Genomic DNA, 10,049 nt, shown 5'->3' on the forward strand with positions numbered 1-10,049 from the left:
AATGCATAGAACAGTGGCTCATGGATTCTAATGAAGTCTATGTGGACATACAGTTTTGACATGGTTTCTCATTTTAGTTTTCTTTATCACTCCTGCACAGTAAAGATGAAAAATATCAATAAGCCTACATACATTAAACAAGAACAACAAGCAATAGAATGTGTGTGTAAATAAAGCTGAGAGATTACAAAGCACTCTAAAAGATCTTCACTCCCTTCCTGCTCTACCTATGCTAAATTCAATGAGGTTTGTTCCTGGCTTGCCTGAAGCCTGGTAGGCTGAAGCCTTTCAATTAACTAGGTAATATATTCAAGCTTCTTTCTAGGACTGACATTCGCTATTTTCTCACTGAAACTGCTTGCCGACCGATTGCAGAGGAGATGAACTCCAAGTCATGAACAAGGTGATTATGTTGGTTTTGTGCTTGCCTGGCTCAGCACTGGCCTCCTGGGAAAACCTGACAAGCCTGAGGTTCCCAGTCTCCTCACTATGTCAGGTCTCTGAGGTTTGATTTGTTGATTTACTATGAGGCCAAGCAGATAGGCTTTCCTGCTGGACTCCTGCTGCCTATTCTTATGCTAAGTCCGTTTAGTTCAGTGAAAAGCTAGACTTGCATTTAGGTTAAAGGCCCTAAAGGACAGTTTGGGGAGCGATATCCATAATTTCATAACAGGAATTTGTCCATGTAACAAGAAAGTGAATGAACAAAATACATGACACAGTCTCATAACATAAATACATAATGCTTCATATCACGTGCTGTTTTTCAGTTTTCTAACTCTCTTCTGTTCAGAAAAGCCTTCCTTAGTTATGATTTCTAACCTCTTTCAGTCAACTTATTCTCTAAACTGTTATAGAAACTAACATTTTCCTTACTGAATTATGTAGTATGTGTGCATTTTGTTGGTGTCCTTAACCACTCTCTCCCCTTTGTACTAGAAAATATACCCCGAAGTTTAGCTCTCTACCATCTTGGATGTGCTAAGTATAATGTGTCTATTCACCAACTAATGTCCAAAAATCTGGAAGGCACATGGAGTATTGACAGGAGAGGACACAGAGGAACAGAATTCCTTGGGGATTTCCAAATTGCAAATGACACAAATCAAAACCACACTTATTTTATTTCTTCTTTCATTTGACAGACATTACTGAGCCCCTTTGCTGTGCACACTTATCTTTACAAGGTTGCGTTGTAACAGCACACAAAATCGTACCCAATTCTTGTAGCTCAGAAGCTTGCATTAAAGTGAAATGAGGTAGGTGACATATGTATTATATTAACATGACAAAATATTAATTATAACATATTACAGATGCTATGATGGGGTAAAAGAAAGAGAACTGGACAGGTGATACTGCAAGGTTGCTGGTGGGAGACATTAGGGCAGAAAACACCTTACCATGAAGGTGAGAGTTTTATTTTTTAACTGAAATGGGAGACAGGCAGCCATGTGGTCATGTTCTTTTCGTACACAGGAAGTTCTATTTAAAGGCCTCATGGTATAAGCACCCCTGACCTGACAAATTCAAGTTCAGAGTGAATGAGCAGGAGAATGGTAGATGAAGAAGTGAGCAGGGCGATCAGGTATGTGTGTTGGGAGCAGGGGAATGATGTGAGTTAGGGTTCACTCAAGAAGATTTATTCTGGATGGGTGTTAGGACAATGTTGGGCAAGGGAGACTGATTAAGAGGTGGTTGTCATAGTATTGACAAGAGGGGGCAGTAGCACAAGTCTGTGTAACGTGATTTAGTTCTAATAGGCAGTGTGCAAAGGAAAGCCAAGAGAATTCCTGACTAGTTGTGCGTTTATCGTGGACCAAATTGTGCCCTTTCTTTATATGTTGAAGCTCCAATCTCGTATAGGAGGACATATGGACATGGGGATTTGAGGAGGGAATGTTAATAGGAGGAAGGAAAATAGTGACAGAATGTATCTGTCAGGAATTACCAAACTGTGAATGATGTTGATCGAACCCAAACTTAATCTATTCCTTCTTTCATTCAAAGAGTCTGTTTGGAGCCTCTTTGGAAGAGGAAGTCAGATTAGATAAAGACTCAAGGGAGAAGCCTTGATAACAGAATGAGAACTCCTGAGAACAGATACCAGAGAGCTTCTTCTCCCTGCCCTGTGATAACACCGTGTGACCAGGAAAACCACATACCACCATGAGGACCCTCACCAGAACCCGACTATTTGACACCCTTATCTTACTCTTAGAGGCTCCAGGACTGTAAGAAAACACACTTCTTTATTTAAACCACTCAAGTCTGGCTATTTTCAATGCTAGCTAAGATGGCTAATACAGGCTACAAGAAAACACGGGAGACAAGGCTGCCAGGGGCTTGAGTGGCTCCAAGGTGGCCCTTAAATTCAGCGAGGATGGAGACAATAGGTGGAGGGAGTTCCAGATGGGAAACTCAGCAGCTCAAATCTGGACACAGGAACTCTGAAAGTGCTATCAGATATCCAGAGAAATATCATGTGTAACAGCTGAATAAAACTTTCAAATATAGATACAAGGTAGTCGATGAGTTTTTTTTACAAGATAGTCCCTGTGGCTTTTAAAAGCACACTGGCTCCTGCAAAGTAGTGATCTATCTTTCTCATAGCTTACTGTGCAGACTAAGCTGAGTCAAAGCATTTGGGCTCCTTCAGTGGGGTCTCCTCCTCCAGCCCCTTCACAGATTTCAAACATTTACCCAATAGGACGGTCTGCTACTTAACACCGACCTCCAATCCTGGTTTTGGATTTCTTTTTCCCCTTCAAATCAGTGGCAATCAAACAAAGAAGTATGATAGAACATTCCCTGAGCAGATAACGGGTTTCTATGATTCTAAGACATCAATAACAGCTACCACCTTGCCTTTCCCAGTGATTTTTGGACACTAGGATTTTGTACACGTCTTTGTGCTGGTATTTTAAATCTACAGGTATTTCCCTTTTCTATATATGATAAATATGTGTCATTGTAGACAAGGCTTTAAAGACAAATTTATTATAATCAAGACACTAGTGTCACTTACAGTTTGGGGAATAAAATTCCGCTATTTTGTCAACAGTGATTTTTCTAAGATGTATTTGTTCTGTGGACAAGCTCAAAGAAGGTTCTGGCACTTAGTTTAGAATGAGGCCCCTCGGTATTGTAAACTTTATTTGCTCCAGTACAGGGGAATGCCAGGGCCAAGAAGTGGGAGTGGGTGGGTAGGGGAGCATGGCATGGGGAGGGTATAGGGAACTTTCAGGATAGCATTTGAAATGTATATAAAGAAAATCTCTAATAAGAATTGTTTTATTAATTTTAGCTATCAAAAGAATAACAAAATAAAACAAACCAACAGACACTGATTTAAAGTTCTCACTGCCAGTTTCTTATACTGTGCTGCTACAGAACAGGAAGTTCGAAATTAAATAGTTAGAAATATAGAAAATGTTATAGACCACACAACAGAGCAATAGACATCTTCTGGCAAGGAAATGTTGGGGAAACAATAGCGTGCTTGGATGATCTTACGCAGGGAATAAATGCAGGATCTGGTGTCCTGCAGTTTGACAGTCTTGAAATAAATGTAGACTGTTAAGAAGGGCAGGGTGGAAACCTCTGAGGTGTGTTCAGCCTAAGAACTTTTGGGTTTTTTTTTTTCTATCTTTGGTTTCTTCTGGAAAATAGAGATGCTAATGATGCTTGGTGGAGAAGGAGGTAGAGTGAAGACCAGAGATTATGTAAAGAATGGACTTTAAAGGAACACTACCTGGGCTGATGGAAGAGCTCATTTCATAAGAGTGCCTTCTTTGTAAACAGAAGCACAAAAGCCTGAATTAAAAGGCCTGACATCCACATTACAAGTCACATGTACCAGCGAGGAAGGGCTATGAGAGATGAGTGCAGGTCCCCTGAGAGTTGTGAGACGCCAGCTTAGCTGCAAGGTTCACCAAGAGTCCATGCTTCAAGGGAATGGGGCAAAGTGTGACAAAGGAGGACACCTGATGTCCTCTTCTGGTCTTTGTATGTCCATGGCCACATGCACTGGTACACAATACACACACATATATGTACATGCACCACAGACGTTTATGGCACACATTTACATACAAAATAAAGTAAGATAAAATAAAAGTACACTTGCTAAAATACTATGCAACTGCAAGATAAGGGTTATTTTATTCCTGATAAGGAGTAGTTTGTTCACAAACGTTAACTCTGATTATGCAATAGAAACATTAAATTTCTGCGTCGGAGTAACTGACAAACTTCTGACAAACTTCTCAGTAATTGTGTTGATATAAACCTTGACACTTACATGCAGGGTCATGAAAGTCATTACTTTCAGCAACACTAAAGCTGCTTAATGACCAGTTCACTGACCTTCAGGCTCACAGCTTTACAAAGCCTATGGAGTGGTGGTTTGAATAAAAATGTCCCCCATGCCGAGCGTGGTGACGCACGCCTTTAATCCCAGCACTCCGGAGGCAGAGGCAGGCGGATTTCTGAATTCAAGGCCAGCCTGGTCTACAAAGTGAGTTCCAGGACAGCCAGGGCTATATAGAGAAACCCTGTCTCGAAAAACCAAAAAAAAAAAAAAAAAAAAAAAAAAAATATCCCCCATGAGCCCATATGGAGTGGCACTCTTAGGAGGTGTGGCCTTGTTGAAGTGGGCGTGGCTTAGTTGGAGGAAGTATGTCGCAAGGGGATGGGCTTCCAGGTCTCAGAAGTTCAATCCAGTTCTGCTGCCTGCTGATGCAGATGTAGAACTCTCAGATCCTCCTGCACCATGTCTGCGTGTACGCCGCCATATTTCCTGCCATGATGATAATGGACTAAACCTCTGAAACTGTAAGCCAGCCCCAATTAAATGTTTTCTTTTATAAAGTTGCCGTGGTCATGGTGTCTCTTCACAGCAATGGAGACCCCAACTAAGACAGCATATGTTTGTTAAGGCACAGGAATGCAAATTTAAAAATGCGTACTTTACTGTGCCCACGAATACTAACATGAAAACCTTTGATTCCAATCATCTTAATGATGGCAAGCGTTGGCCCACCCCCTCACCATAGAGGTCAAAAGCTGCTTCTTAGACAGGCAAGATTTCTCAGTGAACACTAGGAAACACAGCTCATGAAAAATTCATTATATTGCCCTTCTCTCCCTGTGATAAGACAGATGTATAACCAGGAGCCCCCTCCCACGGGATCCTTCTCATGGCATTTAGGAAATGAGCTTGGAAGTACACAGGCACACACTCACAAGGTGACAGTGTGTTGAGCTTGATGAGAGTACCATAGGTGAAGCATGGCCCAAGCCTCAGATCAAAGGTGCCACACATTTTAGTGACAGTATCTTTAAATGCAAAAGACCACCCCTATAGCGTGTACCAGGAGCTCACACTGCTGACAGGGTTATGGGGTGGGGGAGGGGGGAGCTGGAGGGGGGAATGTCGACTGTGTAGAAAATAGGCTGGTAATTATTCATGAAACTTCAGGAAATAAACATTCACTTTCAAGAAATTGTTTTCAGCTGCTCTAAAGGCAAGTGGCAGATAAATTACAGTTTGGGGAAGGAGAAGTTTCCATTTTCTAATTTGATGCATTCTGTAGCAGGGTACGACATTATCCAGACTCCGGGCTGCCACATCCTGTCATGATTCAAAGCCCCAGGCTGAGCACAGCTGAGAGGGCTGGGTGTCCGGTCACACTGTGGGTTGAGTGTGCTCTGAGAAAAGTGCCCCAGAATGTGGGGGCGATTCTTTGGGCTCTCATTCTTAGGATTCCCATAAGCACTTTTGGCCGTACACATTGTGGCTGTTCCTTCAGAATCCTCTCCACGCCAAGCAGTGGTATGTGTGGAAAATGCTGGTCCTGCTGACGGACAACCTCAAACTCATTCTCCCATGGCTTTGCAGGAAAATCAAGACTGGAGGGTGGAAGGAAGCACATGATGGGGATCAAAACAGTCAGTCTTGGGTGCTTGCTCGTGGACCAGTGGCAGTCAGTAAAAGAAGCACGGGGCTGATCTCTGACAGTGTAAGAAGAAAGAAAGGAAATTAAGTTTTATTAAAAGAGATAACAGACATGCTATCAGAGAGGCGGTTTCCTAGTGCCTGCTGGGTCTCATAATGAGGATTCCCAGGTCTGCAACTGATAAAGTGTCAAAAATGGTTGTGGAGGCTCAGGGAGAGTCACAGAAGACTCATTTTACTTTAGAGCTGTGTGTGATTGAGTGTGTGTGTGTGTGTGTGTGTGTGTAAACATGTAGAAGACACATGCCAGTATAGAAAGTCTTCCTTAATTGCTTCCCGTTTGTTTTTGAGACAAAGCCTCTAGACTGGTTGGTCAGTAGGCCCTATACATAGCCCTGCCTCTGATCTCTTACACACTGGTTGCCGGGGTCAGGTGTGCACCTCTCCTCCCAGCTGGAGATCTGACCTCAGGCCCTCACACTGGAGTGACTGTCACGTGACTGTCTGAGTCATCTCCCCAGTACCAGATATTATACACTTATGAAACATTTAAGATACTTCAAGAAATGAATCTGGTCAGACAGAGTTTCAAAGTATTCACTGGGCCAGTGAAATGGCTCAGTGGGTAAATAAAGTCACCCACTGGCAAGCCTGAGGGCCTGAATTCAATCCCTGAAAGCTCCAATTTCTGAACGAATTTGTGAATTCGTGACCTTCACAAATTTCAGCATTTGTGCTCTCTCTCTCTCTCTCTCTCTCTCTCACACACACACACACACACACACACACACACACCACACATACCACACACACACACACATACACCACACACACACACACACACACACACACCATAAAATAAATATACATTTTGCTTGACACCTCAACCCAGACTGTTTTGCCTTATCATGAATAAGAGATACGCATTCAAAGGGAACAACATATTTAATGCAGCAATTTTATACGTAATTAAGTCAACATTTCTGGCTGAGGTTCATGTTTATTACAAGAAATTTAAAATAATATTTTCTAGTTCTTTCTCATTAGGAATTTATTACTATTTATTATGTTACCTTTTTTTTTTTTTAAGAAAGAAATTAAAAGGTATCCAGAGGGTGAATGTTACAAGGTTTAAAATTAGAAGGTATCCTGAGGGTGAATGTTACAAGGTTTATCTGTTTTTCTTCTGTGTGTGAGTGTTTTGTCTACATGTATGACAAAGTACCAGAGGCATCCCTGATGCCCATGGAGGCCAGAACACGGGGTCAGAGCCCCTAGCACTGGCATTGCAGGTGACTGTGAGCCGGCACACAGCTGCTGGAAATCAAACCTGGGTCCTTTAGCAGAGCAGCAGACACTCTCAACTGCTGGGTCATTTCTCTAGGCTCACACTTGAGTATATAAAAAGGACTAACAAGGTCCTCTTCCGGCAAATCTCCTCTCACCTCTCAGAGTTTACAGCAAAATGTACTGGTTCAATTAGACCACTTTAGAGCATTGGACCATCTGGTAGAGTTAGACCGTCTAAATCAGGTCTTCGCCTCACAAAGATTTCCATCTTTTTAAAAGTATGAATGGCCCGAATAATTGAGAGTGGAATATAATAGGAGATGAAGGGGTGGGCTTAACTGAGGGGTCACACCTCTCCCTTACTGCGCAGATTTAAAATGTTGGTATGCACCTGCTTGCTCCAGGACTCTGACTTGGGGAAAAGACCAGAGACTCCGAAGGACGTCTCTTTGTACCTCTTAAGCTTAGTGTGATATGTTCCTGGGTTGCATAGAAAACTGATTTTATTTTCCTAAATAGATTTCCAAATTCAGATATTTTGAACCGTGGTTGGCTGATTGCACAGTTCACAGTGGTGAATCTGAGAAACCTGGTGAAGTTGGAGATTGGCAGGCATCTGAGCACTCAGGGTGCAAGCACAAATGCTCCGATTTCTGATGTAATAGGTTGTTTGGCGTGGAAAGGGCTGCGGCTGGAGTGAGAAAGCAGTATCTGAGGTGTGAGATCTGAGGACAGCTGCTTTGGATCTTGAAGTTATTTTTTTGTGGAATCAAAGACCCCCATTTCATATTCTGCTAAAAAATATCACTGATTCTGAATTTATTTTAAAAGTTCTCAGAAAGGAAGGCAACTTGTATTGCATTTACATTAAAAAAAAAAAAAACTTGATGGGGGAATAACGGTTATAAATTGACAAATTTTGTTACTACATCTAATTTTTACCATCATAAAACACTTTAAAAAAGCAAGGTTGTCACAGGATATTGGTATTGAACAGTTTACCTATTCAACAGGAAACCTTGATCAGGAGTTATTAAAATCTCGGAGTTGTGGAAATTTAAATAAGTCTCAAGTAGGATTCTGGTTAAGATGGCTCTCTTCTTTTACACTTAGCCACACTAGTCTTTTAAGAGGAGTATGAATGGAGCCGCCTGGCTTGCATAGCACAGCTGATTGAATGGCTTTGCGCAGCCACTCAGCTGCTCAGGGAATCACAGATGGGTTATACTTTAAGATGGCTTTATGCAGTAGAAGTCTGAATGGGTAACAGGAATGTAGCAAGGGTTGGGCTCTTGCTCTAGTGTCTAAAGCAGTGGTTCTCAACCTAGGGGTCAATTGACTCTTTCACAAGGGTCACCTAATACCATCCTGCACACGGATGCTGGTATTGTGATTCATAACAGCAGCAAAGTTACACTTGTGATGTAACAATGACACTTATGATGTCACCAAACGTGAGGAACTGCATTAAAGGGTCACAGTATTAGAAAGGTTGAGAACCCCTGGTCTAAAGCAACATGGTATGTGTGGTGGGATGACGGTTCAGGGCTGCATCCCAATTTGCATTCAATGTCTGTTAAGAATTCTCTAGTAATAAATACTTGAAATGACAGTAGCATTTGAACGACTGTCTGAGCTTCCTGTTTCCATTTGCTCCATCCAGTGAAGAAGTCCTTAGCTCAGGGTAGATCTCTACTAGAGTGTTAGGATGGTGGGGGCCATGTGCCTAGTTATTGTCTTTATGTCTCTCATGTGTCTCCATGTTCTTGAATGTTTCTACTTAGCCCTGTAACATCTTACTGCTCTGTTCCAAACATTCTCGGAGAAGAGCCATTGTTTTCTTTGCATTTAGTCCCCATTCTTGTGGAAGAAAGCATACTTGTTAGTTTTATTTAGTTGCTTGCTGACATCATTCTATTCCTTGATACTTTGTTTTATAAGTCCCTCTCTCTGCCCACTTCTATCTTTCATACCCTCTTGTTGGAAGTCAGGATCCTCTGGGCCGACTTCTTACCTTCTTCATGAAATCAGCTCTGCCTGATTTTGGAACTCCAATTTCTTGGTTTATGAACTGTTGGCATTCCTCAACTATGTATCCAGCCACCATCCATCCATTTTTATGGGATTTTGCCCTTACTTGGCCTTGGAGTCTAGCATAGGGGCTTGGGTTTGTAGATCAGGGACAACTAGGAAAAGGAGGCTCTGTCTGTATGGCTGTGTGGAAGACATTGTCTATTCAGGGTGAAGACTAATCTGCAAGGCTGCTTTGGAATCACCCTTGCTCCTGTCGGTAATCATTTACCCATGATCTGGTTGTAGACATTCATGTCTCCTGCCAGGAGCGAATCTTAGCAAGAACTTTCTAGTGGTAAGGCTTAATACTCTCTCTATGAAAACTGAGACTAGAACAAATTAGTGTAACTTCTAACTAGAACACTCAGTTGTATTCTAAAGCAATTCAGTTTTGATTTACCCTTCTGATACAAGGACCTGTGATTCTCTCAGCATGGCAGCTGAATCAGAGCGAATCAGAACACAGCGAATCAGAGTATGTGTAGACTGTAAGCAGAAGGCAGAGGTTGCTGTCTATCACGCAGTAGCTCTTTTTCCTTTGTTCACCTCAGGCTGAAGGTATATCAAATCATCAATCTCAATTTTATTTCAAGAGAGCAATGAATGTGCTGTGCAGTATGGTGGTTAGAGAAACTGATCTATAGAGATGGTTCCCCTCTCATCAATGGCTGAGAATATAAAAATGAAACACCAGAAATAAGAGCCATAGAGTATAACAACATGAACC

At 42.0% G+C, this 10,049-nt stretch overlaps 1 long non-coding RNA gene across 1 annotated transcript; it reads left to right on the top strand.

Annotated features, from left to right (window-relative positions):
• The first annotated feature begins 335 nt into the window (after window positions 1–335).
• Gm33675 lies at window positions 336–2,442 on the top strand. The gene is made up of 4 exons (XR_386234.2): window positions 336–403; window positions 1,146–1,259; window positions 1,480–1,588; window positions 2,011–2,442. It is a non-coding gene; the product is annotated as a predicted gene, 33675 (long non-coding RNA).
• Window positions 2,443–10,049: the final 7,607 nt, after the last annotated feature.

Source organism: Mus musculus, chromosome 18, assembly GCF_000001635.26.
Source record: "Mus musculus strain C57BL/6J chromosome 18, GRCm38.p6 C57BL/6J".
In the NCBI taxonomy this organism is placed as follows: domain Eukaryota; kingdom Metazoa; phylum Chordata; class Mammalia; order Rodentia; family Muridae; genus Mus; species Mus musculus.